Below are 12,977 nucleotides of genomic sequence, written 5' to 3'. Positions count from 1 at the left end.
AGAAAAAAACAAGTAAACTTTGAATAACATTTTGATTTGGTATTCAAATGATTTAGTATTCGGAACCGTAAATCAGCATGAACCGAACTAGAACTAGTGTGAACTGAATTGTACAATTTTAATGATAATTAATTAAGTGAAACCACGCCAAACTACACCGTGTCCACCCCTAACTATCAACATGTAATGTGCTATATGTATTGAGATGAATTCTTTGTAGAATTGAACTATAAAACAGTTATATAAGGGAAAAGAGATATTAATGACATTGGACTGTTCTCAAAACATTAAGCAAATGGAGGAAAATTATAATGTATACACGTAAGAGATTATGAATTAACATATAAGTGTTTCACTTAATATATATATATATATATATATATATATATATATATATATATATATATATCATGTTGTACTTTTTAATTTTATTTTGTTGTTTTAAGATGCTCCTATCCAATAAAAATATCTAGCTTTGTCCCTGCCATGATCTATGTTCAGCCCATAGTGCACAAGAAAAGGGAATGAAGTCCTTTCCGTTAAAGTCCGATAAAATGATCAAATCGGGTTTTGAAATTCAGAACTAAGAGTTTGACAAGATGACTAATGAAAAGAAATGGGATTATTTGTTAACTGGGTTTCCAAAATTATGATGAAAGAAAACATTACATTCATGCATTATCGTTACTTCTGTTATGGTAAATGCATAGTGGTTATTACCTTACTAAGTTAGTAGCTCACCCCTTATAGATTATTGATATTGACAATGTTGAACCAGAGACTTGACAAGTAGTCGACGTTCACTAAAAGTCTTAAGGAAACTTTATAATGTAAATTAGAGTGTGATTGCATGCTATTGTGAAACCTTATAATGTAAAATAGTAGTTATTTATTTTCATTTTATTTTTATTTGCGCAATAAATACGGAGTTATTTTTCCACCCAACCCAAATCTAGAGCGTGACAATAATATCTAGTCTTACTCTCCAGCATATGCATTCAGTATTAGATGCCTTCAACAAAAAGCGTATATATGCAAGTAATAGTGATTCATCGCTTAATCTAGATACTTAATGCCATGTGTTGTATTGCTTCGACAAAAAAAATCCGTATGTTTGTAGTGCACGATACATAACTATATATATATATATATACATGTCACTTTCTGGCCTGGGGTCTCATCATATTCCGGGCTCGATTCTATCGTAACACGATATTGTTTCTTTGGGCCCCGACCATGCCCCCACGGTTTTGTTTTTGGGAATTCACACGAGAACTTCCTAGTGGGTCACCCATAATTGCATCATAGGAATGTTCTCTCGCGAACTCGCTTAACTTTGGAGTTCCGATAGAACCCGAAGCCAATGAGCTCCCAAAAGGCTTCGCGCTAGGTAGAGATGAGAATATACATATAAGGCTTACATGATTCATTCCCCCGGGTGATGTGGGATGCTACAATCCGTCCCCTTAGGGGCCCGACGTTCTCGTCGGCACACATCTGGCATGAGAACTTCCTAATGGGTCACTCATCTTGAGATTGCTCTCGCACGAACTCACTTAACTTCAGAGTGAACCCGAAACTAATGAGCTCCCAAAAGGTCTTGCATTAGGTAGAGAAATATACATATAAGGTTTCTAGGATCCACTTCCCTAGATGATGAGGGATGTTACATACATACATATATATATATATATTAAGTATTTGTCAATATAAAAGCTTAACATTAGATTACTGTTCAAGCAAATTACTCAATGATGATTTTTGAAATGTCGCGATAATATAATCCAGCAAAGATTTCCCTAGAGACAAGATGTTTCTCAAAGGAACAATGTTATCATCATAACTCAAATAAGCCAGAACGTTCCGTACATATTATTAGGGCGCTTATATATTATGGTTTTCTATTCCATAGTTTTTTTTTTTCCTTTTATTTTTTTCCTTTTCCTTCATATGTGTGTGTGTGTGTGTGTGTGTGTGTTCATGAAGGGGAATAATATCGATAAGAGCAATCTGTTTATCATATTGGCTGCCAGATGGGTGATCAAGGGATTACCAGAAAATATTTCACAATAAGAAAATTAAGAACAAATGGAATCTGCTAAGGAAACCATATTAATGACTTTTTGTTGTGATGAACCACAATATATTGTGGAAGAAATACTTTTGTCTTTGTTGTTATTTATTATTATTATTTTTGGATTGGATAAATGCTTCTGTTATTAGTGTGCAAAATACATCATGGTATGAGAAATAATAAAGTTATTTTTTCTTTCGTGAATGGTTAATGTAAATTATATCTCCTTTGTTTCAATTTGCTTTGTATACTAGAATCAGATGCCAACTCACAAGAGAAACAAGTGTATGTCATAACTCGCTCAGAAAGAACACACGTATACGGTATACCTAAATCATGCTAGATGTCCATGGAATAGGATGTAATTTGGATTGAAATGATGAATTTGACTCATCCATGTGATAGTCACATGAGTTTATTTAATAGAACACTAACAAAAGTTTGGATTTGAACCTCAATTGCTAACAGTACTCACCACTGGGGTTTAATTAATAACTTTTTCACCACAAGGGTCACATTGAAAATGCCGTGTCACCACAGGAACCAAAAAAAAATGGTTCGCCAAATTTTTTTATCTCTCTATCATTACCCAAAACAAATACATCAATTCAGATATTGTCACAGTTTTTTATTATCATAGTTTTTATTATCTTCAAATAGAAAGCTAGGGAAGGCATCACATGATGAGCATATAATAACATTGAATAGAATTCATGCTACTTTCAAGTTACAACATTTTGTCAAACATGCCACAGCATGAAAGTTGATATCTTACGTACTCTCCGAATTTTCGCGAACGCTACAGCATTTTATAATATGTTTAACTAAGACATGGTTTTACCTTTAAAAAATAAATAAATTATTTAAAATGATATGCAGTGAGCTTTTTTTCTTTTTCTTTTTTTTTTTTTTCCTTAAAGTACAGATATGCAGTGAGTTTGTGTTTATTATTTACCTCGACAAGAGTACGTACTCTTCTAAATAGTGAATGTATACTCAACTATTCTAAATAATGATTGTATTAATCAAGGGTATGGTGACCACCCTTTGGTTTCAATTTTCATCATTTTTACTTTTTAGATACGAATGAGAAAAATCTCTTTTAAATAAGGAGTGCATATCGATGGTAGTAGAGGTTGTGGAAGAAATATATGTATATGGAATGGTAAGCGAAAATGACAGTTAAATGGTCGTTTGATAATTATTTTGTTTTTATTTTTTATACTTTTTTTAATTAAAAATTGAAATCTTGTTTGGTAACTATTTTTAGTTTTTAGTTTTGACATCAAAAAGTAAGAAATTTTGCAAAGGGTTATAAAGTATTTGGACACTCCTACCATTGTCAACTAATTTATAATGAAACTTTTAACACTTCCTTCAATTAATTGATTGTTAGTTGCTTCCTTCAATTAATTAATCAATTAATTGATTCTTAATTTGCTAGCTAGCCTAAGATTAATGGCACATGAGGGAAACCGATCTGACGCATGCATCGAGATATATGAGAAGGGAAACTAAATTAAATTTCAGCGCTAAAACCACTAGCAAGCCCTACACTACTAGAAATCTCCACAAAGCACACCCTTTTTGAAGTATGGCCAAAATTTTCTTTTCCACACCGTTCATTTACAAACATTAATGCATATGCGCGAGCAAAAGGCACCAAAACCAAACCGTGAGGAGAAAAGGGTGCCAAATGCCCACATGTTTAGTAGTGCTAGAGTCCACTAAAAAAATTGATAGAAAGTTCACGTTTATTGAATAATAGTTGAAAGATCACAATTCCAACACCCAAGCGGTATATTTATATAACAAAACATAAAACCAAACCCTAAAAGGTCTTAAAGTTTAAAGAGAAAATAAAATCAACGGTTAATAAAGTACCAAAAGTACCCTAAAATTTCAAATGCTATTTGAGATTGTAAACAAAGAAGTATGGGCCATATTGCCCCATGTCACGATCAAAAGTGGTGAGTATTGTTCCTCTCATCGTTCTCTTCGAAACAACATATAATTCGTCTAATTTTGACGCTGGCGCATAAATATGCATCCCTTGAACCTTGCTGCCAGTTTCGCGCCTTCCAAAAATGTTGTTCATCAATCTTCTTAGCCATGTGTTCTACATCACATTAAACTCTAGATTAATCAGCTAGCTGGAAGTTACTTCCTTTACAACATTCTTGATTGTTACTAGTGTCACAATTTTTAGCAAGTAAATTATATAATCAAAGCTTAGTTTAAGGGGAACAATAAGACAAGAACCCCGGTTGGGCGTCTAAAACAAGTGGGGGGTTTTACGTTTTGGGGATGCCAAAATTGCAAGTTGGATGGAAAGTTGGGACGGAGAGAACTTGGCCTCAAACACTTTTAAGTCAAATGAATCGTATTATCATACACTTATTAATTACTATAAATTAAACAGAGTTTCTTTCGATAAAGACAAACGCCACTGTTCCGGGAGGGAGGGAGAAGGGTGGTTATGTGTGGGGTTTGAGGGGGTTGGGGCGGGTGGGGGAGGGGTGGGGAGGGGGGAGAAGATGACGACAGCCGCATCTTATGTAGCATCAACTTATAAGATAAATCATGCATGCTCATCGAAACCATAATCATGAGTTATATAATCTAGTTTAATATAAGCCAGTATACATAAATGTTTTCTCAGGCATTGAGTGATTAAACAATACATGGTTACTCGCTTTAAGATGTAATATTACTAGAAGAGCATAAATGATACGTGCTATTAATATTTTAATTTAAACTTATACAAGAGTGAATGATCATAAATTATTGATTACGTGACTAAAAAAAGAAACTCCACCACAATAATATCTATCTAAAATAATTAACTAATAATAATAATAATGTTATTATTATTATTATTAAAATTATTTCCAATAATAATAATAATAATAATAATTACATATCTATAAAAAATTCCTGTCTAGGGTTTCCTTAGGGTTTCTCTAGGAGAGTGGTAGGGTTCAAGATTTTGACGCCGGCGTTGATTTTGATCACTAATCTTACGGGCTCCAGTTAGTGTAGGGGCTAACGAAGGCTATTGAGTTTGCTGGGCAGTGAATGTTTCTCGGTTTTGTCTGCCACGTGGGTGGGAAGCTTTAGGGTTGGTATCAAATGTAACATCCCACGTCGCCCAAGGGAGTGGATCCTGTAAGCCTTATATGTATATTCTCATCTCTACCTAGCACGAGGCCTTTTGGGAGCTCACTGGCTTTATGTTTCGTAGGAACTCTGAAGTTAAGTGAGTTCGGGTGAGAGCATTCCCATGATGGGTGACCCATTGGGAAGTTGTTTATGAGTTCCCAGAAACAAAACCGTGAGGGCGTGGTCGGGGCCGAAAGCAGACAATATCGTGCTACGGCAGAGTCGAGCCTGGGATGTGGTGGAGCCCGGGTCGGGATGTAATAATTTTGTATCAGAGCTAATCCCTAGCCAAAAGTGTGCCGACGAGGACGTCGGGCCCCTAAAGTGGGTGGATTGTAACATCCCACATCGCCCAGGGGAGTGGATCCTGTAAGCCTTATATGTATATTCCCATCTTTACCTAGCACGAGGCCTTGGGAGCTCATTGGCTTCGGGTTCCATAGGAACTCCGAAGTTAAGCGAGTTCGGGCGAGAGCATTTCCAGGATGGGTCACCTATTGGGAAGTTGCTCATGAGTTCCCAGAAACAAAACCATGAGGGCGTGGTCGGGGCCCAAAGCAAACAATATTGTGCTACGGCAGAGTTGAGCCCGAGATGTGATGGAGCCCGAGTCGGGATGTGACAATTTCAATCTGACACGCCCCGACCCTGATGTCCTAGGGACATTGGGATGGTCACGTGCTAGCCGACACCCTAAAGGTGACGAAAGCCATTTAATTTATGCAAAGCTACAAACACGTGACACATGCAGGAATATTGGAATTTATCATGCAATATGAATGAATAACACAAAACTAAAGTTCAATAGCTAACAATTTAACATTAATTGTCACATCCCGACATGGGCTCCACCACATCCTGGGCTTGACTCTGCCGTAGGATAATATTGTCCGCTTTGGGCCCCGACCATACCCTCACAATTTTGTTTCTGGGAACTCACGAGCAACTTCCCAATAGGTCACCCATCCTGGGAATGCTCTCGCCTGAACTCGTTTAACTTCGGAGTTCCTACTGAGCTCGAAGCCAGTGAGCTCTCAAAAGGCCTCGTGTTAGGTAGAGATGGGAATATACATATAAGGCTTATAGGATCCACTCCCCTGGACGATGTGGGATGTTACATCAAACAAGTCTGCAAGCGGTGCTATAGAGGATGGATGACATGGTGTTGAAGTTCGCTGAACGGTTTGTTCTCACCGCCAACAAACAGAGGGTGATGGTGATCGACGATAAGAACAATGCGATGCTCTAATAAGGTCTTCCTAGTTTGGAAGGTTATTACGAGTAAGGCTTTCAACAAAGATAGGTTTAAAAAGCAAATGTTAAACATGTGGCATCCAAAGGCTAGGGTTACGATTGTGGAGTTGGAGGATGGGTTATTCTCTTTCGGGTTTGATAATCTCCGAGAGAGGGCAATGATCTAGAGGGGGGACATGGCTATATGATGGTGCTTTGGTAGTTTGCATCCATCCTTTTGAGTTCTTAAGAGTTTTGGATCCAAGTTAAAAGGCTGCCTTTTGCATATGTGACTCGACACATGGGGCAGTTCATTAGGAACAAGATTGGAGTGCATATGTTAATGGATCTGAGTATGAGGAGTGTTAGCCACTATATCATCTTACGTATTTGAGTGGCAGTGGATATTATGAAGCCATTAAGGAGAAGTTTACTATTAGTTATTACGTGTACTGAATTGGGGATTGATCTATGGTACGAGAAAATTCCTATAACATGCTTCCTTTGTGGAATTGTAAGACATATATAGGAACACTACTTGCACTTCACGAGGAAGAATGACGACGATAAGTCGAAGCCGTATGATCAATGGTTCTAGTTTGATGTTTTGGGTAAAGCTTATAGGAAACTGATAGGTAAACGTTTTGGGCTAGATATGGCACACGGGTGGTCAATGACAGCCCCAATGCATGTGGAGGAGAAGAATGAGGAAGGTGATTGTATGTCTAATATCCCAATCCCTCGTCATAGTGTAGTCGCGACAGAGATAGAAGACGGGGCGAGCCAAGAAACCAGGGGAAAACATGAGGGCTTGTAAGTTGAGGATAGTGAAAATGGTGTGTACAACTTGCCGGATTTGAATGTCACTGTTGATATGGCGAAGATGGTAGTTGACTCTATGGCCATTATTCTTTTCCAGTAGCATAATACAACCTAGGCAGCACGTGAGTTGAACTTGTTTGGTGTTGCTTTGAATGTTATGCCATCCTGAGGGGAAGAGGACATGCCTAGCCTACCAGTAAATGACTCGGGATGGAGCATCATCTTTTTGGGATTGCAAAAGGTTGGTGGTATTGGACGCCTTAGTGATGGGGAGTCTGTGTTGGGCCAGTATATGGGCACGGGGATTCAGGAGGCTAGCAAGGTGCAAAATGGGTTGGGTCTACCATTTGATGGGTGTGAGTGGTCTGGGCTAGGACTTGACCTGTTTAATTTAATGCCCATTGTAATACCTTGAAAATTTAAAATATATATAAATATGTGGAGTAGATAAAATAAATAAATTGATTTATGGTTATGAAAATTGAATTGAGAAATTTTAAAGTTTTGTTTCCGGAAATTATTATAATTTACATCGTAAAAAATTTATCAACAAGTAAAAAAAGATGAAAATGCCTTAGTTAACTTAATGTAATTATATGAGGATGTATTTTATCCTTATATATTTTATTGTATTTCTTGATATATTTGGATAGAGCTCGACCATATGAGCATGTAGGCGAAAACTGTTCATAAAACGGAGTTATAATGAAAAAGTTACTAACGTTCAAAGTTGGGAGCATTTTAGTAAATCTAACCTTCATTTTTAGAAGGCTCCAGTAAAATCTGGAGCAGTGAGGAAGCCATGTTTGTGGCCCAGATTAAAGGAAAGGGGAAAATGGACGGTGGAGATGGAAAAGAAAGAAGATAAAGGAGGGAGATGAACGGATGGGAAGAGAAAGGGGAAAAGGAAAGAAAGGAGAGGGACGCCCAATCAGGAAGGAGGAGAGGAGGGAGAGAGGAATAGTGAACGAATCAAAAATCAGAGAAAGGAAAGAAGAGAGATGGAGAGGAACCAGTTGGATCCTGTGACCCGGTTCCTATTCTTCAACCCGACCCTACGGAAACAATGGTTTTCGAGGGTTTCTCCTTCCAAACTCAGGCTACTTGACACACCTTGACCAAAATCAAGGCGTGCTGGCCATCATGTGAGGGTGACGTAGCCATATGCATAGTGCAAAAATGATATTGATAAAAAGAAATGCGAGTAACTGAGAACCAAGCTAGCTAATTTACACAAAGCAAAAATAAGTACAAATCTTGATATTTAAGTGTGATACACCATAATCAGAGCATAGGTAGCCTAAGTGCAGTCCAACAGAGCAAGTACTAATTATACAATACCATAAGTGGTCATACATTAGTGATAATCTATCAGAACCACCGTCAATTCCTCGTAAGCCACCAACAAGCACTCCTACCCAAAACCTGGAGGGGCGCAAAACAAAAAGTGTGAGTGGGCAAAAACAAAGCTTTTCAAAACCATTTCACTTATCAAAGGTAATAACCCTTCGCTGTAAAACCTGTATAATTTCCCAGAAAATAGAATACATACGTATATCAAAACCATGCTTAAAATAGCAAAATCCACATGTATACCATGTCAAATATCTCAGCATAAAATATGTAAGTCAGGTGATATAAATCAATGCAAATGATATGTCAGCCAGAGTCACTTAATATGACCTGTACAGCTGAATCTATAGCTCATCCATCTAGCCGGAGTCACCTAATATGACCTATATAGCTCAACCAATAGCTCAACATGTATGCCTGCACACGATTCAGAACCACCTAAAGTGGTATGTATGACATGACTGAGTGTAAATAAATACGCTCAAGTGCTACGATCACGTGAAGACTGTGCGAATGATCGCAGATCACCTACGAGTCGGAACCACCTATAGTGGTCTGTATGACAGGACTGTGCACCTAACTTGGATCCAAGGTGAGCGTATGGTGCGGGACGTGAACATCACGTGAAGGACTGTGCCCTGACCACGGGCGGGAGCACTAACACCGGGGTGCAGGTTTATGAGCTATAATACATCTCAACATAATCATGCAACTCACATCCGCAATCTATAAACTCACAGGGCACTTACCTGAGCTTCTCCAGCTTCAAACATAAATATGTGCAACTACTAAATGCATATTCTAATTATAAAATATTTGGCATGGCATTTCAAAACATAAATCCATTTAAATGAGTTTCTGGGAAAAATACCAAGCATATATATATATATATATATATACAAAAAACCAAAAGCCTACTCACTGACATGTGGTAGGGTTGTAACCCCCGAGCCTCGCCTGACTGCTTGTCCTTTGGAAACGTCTCACCTATATGTGAAACAACTATTTTAACGTTATTTTAAGCACATAACCAAAACTAGGTAATAACTTATCATACGTTATGCAATTGGGGTATTTGAATATACCATCGTGGCCTACTCAACCCCACGAACATCCTAATATTTTTAGAATAATTTTCTATGTTCCAAAGCGCCCTCACGCGCCGGCCAAGGCAAGGACACACGCGCAGGCACGTGCCTGGCACTTTGGACGTAATCCCTAATGGTGTGAGGGAATATTTCGTTAAATAATGGAATATACAGTTAAATATACCTGACGCCGTTAGTAATATTCCATCAAAGTCGACGTAATATTCCCCTTCTCCTTCATTGGTTCGCCAGAGTCCGGCGCCGGTCACTTCTGAACTCGTCGGTTTTTGGAAAAACTTTGAATCTTAATATGTCACTCATTTCAACACCAAATTTCATGAAATTTGTACCAAAATAAAGCTCTCAACAATGAGAACATGATCTTACCACTTTGGAGTCTAAAACCAATGGAATTTGGTTGGAAAAATCTCAATAGCTCGGCCAACCTTACAACTCGACAAACTCGAGTGTCCCGACATCCAAAATCCTTCCAAAACTCTATAAGCTTCGTGAAGTTACTTTAAGATTCCCTAGAACTTTAAAACTCTGTGAAACACCTTCGATCATGATGGAGTAACAGGACACCTCGTCGGAACTCCCTGGTTCTCGAGTTCCCGAGGTCCATCCTCCAAATTAAGGGTATAGCTCTGCTCCTGAGCTTGCCAGGAACTTGGAAATGGTCTCCACTATCCCGATCTGTGCAAGATGAAGCTAGTTGGGTGCATGTATATACGGACTGTACGGACGGAAAAAGAGTTCGAGAAGAGAGTGACAGATGAAGGTTACACATGTGTGAGTGTGTGTGTCTTGATCCGAATTGGGTATAAAAATATAAAAATCCTTAAGCTCTAATTGGGCCACCAATCATAGGCTAAGAAAATCATCCAAAAAACCCCCAAATTTTAATTGGGTCCAAAAAAAGAAGGAAATGAGATAATTGGTCCATTTTTCTTAGCCCATGTATACCATCATAACCTAACGCTCAAAGGTAAAATCATCTTTTCCACACTTTAAAAAATAATACATATTATAATCCGTGACGCGTCATCACACTACTTACACCAAATTATCACTTGGGAACAAATCTCCGACCTTCCTTCTCCCTTTTACACCAAAAAATCGAAGAAATTTGGCCAAATTTCATGATAAACCGCATCAGTGGGTGCGGTGATTCCATAGCGATGATCCGTCAATCCTAAAGCTAACTCCTACAATTACCACCACCAAAACACTCTTCTAGAGGCCAATAACAAAGCCCAAATAGTTTTAGGGGCCGTGTTGCGGATTGGTCGAATTGAAGAGCACCCAAAATCTAGGGTTCCGGCGGTTTGTGGGAAAATTCAGGCGTTTCCTAGCTAAATTGGACTTGGCCACATGTATGAAAATTGCTCATCTCACTGAGAACTACTTGCTTGTAAAATTCGGCAATTTTTGTAAATAATTGAATTTTTCTAGCGAGTCAGGGTGGCTGACCGCCACCCGCAACGGTACATGGCTAGTGGGTTGACACTACCTTTTTATACAAATTTTGATATTTTAAATCCGTAATTGGTACCCATTTGGTGTGATTCCAGTGTGAAAACTAATGTTGAATATTTTCGTTATTAGAGTATTTTCGAAAATGGATAAAATGATGAATGGTGAACTACGAAAGGCTTTATCCCGCTCAAGGATACATAGGCAGACTAACAGGGGTAGATGCAACCTTAAATAATTGAGATTAATCTTTTGTTGGGAATTTGAATTAAGAAAAGAAATTTGGTGATTAATTGAAAAATTAAGTCTTATGTTTTGGTATTTAAATTTTGGTTATGTATTTTGAGTGATTAATAAATATAACTAAAGAATTGTGATTAATGGTAGTTAAATAAATAAGATTTTAATTTGGCCTATCACATAAATTATATTCCAAAACCAAGGTTTCGGGGCGAGGCGTTACACCCATCATTGAGCATAACCAGAAGGTTCGGAGAATGAAGCATAGAAGAGGGAAATCAGTGAGTGGTGTCTATCTGGGCACAGCTCAAGCTAATGCTAGACCACAGGTGGGTGGTCCCCTACCCGAGCTTGCAAAAGACTGGTGCGAGAAGACGAGGTTGTGGTAACAAGTAATGGGGGTTAAATGAGATTGTTGGCTAACTCGAAGATGGTTAGTTCATTGGTGGAGGTTGGCTTGGCTCAACCCCATTGTCAGAAATAAATTGTTTAAGTTGGAACTATCAGGGGCTTGTGAACCTCCGAGCAGTTAATGCGCTCCAACGTCTAGTTTATGCTCAGGATCCCACTGTGGTGTTCTTGTGCGGGACAAAAAGTAATTCTCGTCACATGGACCGTTTACATTTAAAGTTGAACTTCGATCGTAGTTTTATTGTTGATAGTAGAGGTAATTCAGGTGGTTTGCGTGTTTTGTGGAAGGAAGAAATAAATTTATCCTTAAGGTCTTATTCTCAAAACTATATCAATTTTGATGGGGGTGTTCAGGGGGATGTATCTTATTGTTGTTTGACTATCTTTTATGGTTTTCCTACTACGAGTGATTGCCATAGGTCTTGGAGATCACTTGAGTCTTTTCGTGGCACTAATTCTATACCTTGGTTATGTATTGGTGATTTTAATGGGATCCTCCAAACTAATGAACATGAACGAGGTAATGTGAGGCGAGATCGGCAAATGGAAGGGTTTTGATCAGTAGTGGAGCATTGTAATTTCATTGATTTAGGATATTCGGGGAACAAATTTACTTGGTTTACGACCAATTGGGGTGGAATCAAGGTAAGACTAGATCGCGCCTTGGGTAATCAGGAGTGGGTGGATAAGTTCCTGAGATACATAGTAAATCATCTGAACAAAGCTTCATTAGATCATGTTCCGATGCTGATTAATTAGTTGGGGCATTTTCCAATTAGAGGTGAAAACAATTTCGGTATGAGGAATGTTGGCATATGTGGGTTGTGCTGAAGTGGTGTGAGAGGGATGGGAGTATGTTGTTGATAGTTCGCTGGTGTTCCAAATTACAGAGAAGATTAAGATGACTCAAATAAAGTTAAATAACTTGGCGATGAGCAATGCTAGGTCCGAACCGATTGAAATTCGGGAAGTGGAGGATAAGCTGATGAATTTGTTGGGGCAACCATTTTCTGAGGAGTCTATAGCACAAAAAAATGAGTTGATAAGTAGGTTGAACTAGCTTCTTAAACATGATGAGCATTTTTAGAGGCAACGATCTAGAGAAAATTGGGTCAAGC

The sequence above is a fragment of the Pyrus communis genome, chromosome 14 (genome assembly GCF_041283825.1).
Source record: "Pyrus communis isolate YQ-2024b chromosome 14, ASM4128382v1, whole genome shotgun sequence".
NCBI classification, from domain to species: Eukaryota; Viridiplantae; Streptophyta; class Magnoliopsida; order Rosales; family Rosaceae; genus Pyrus; species Pyrus communis.
Note: the sequence above shows the minus strand (reverse complement) of the source record.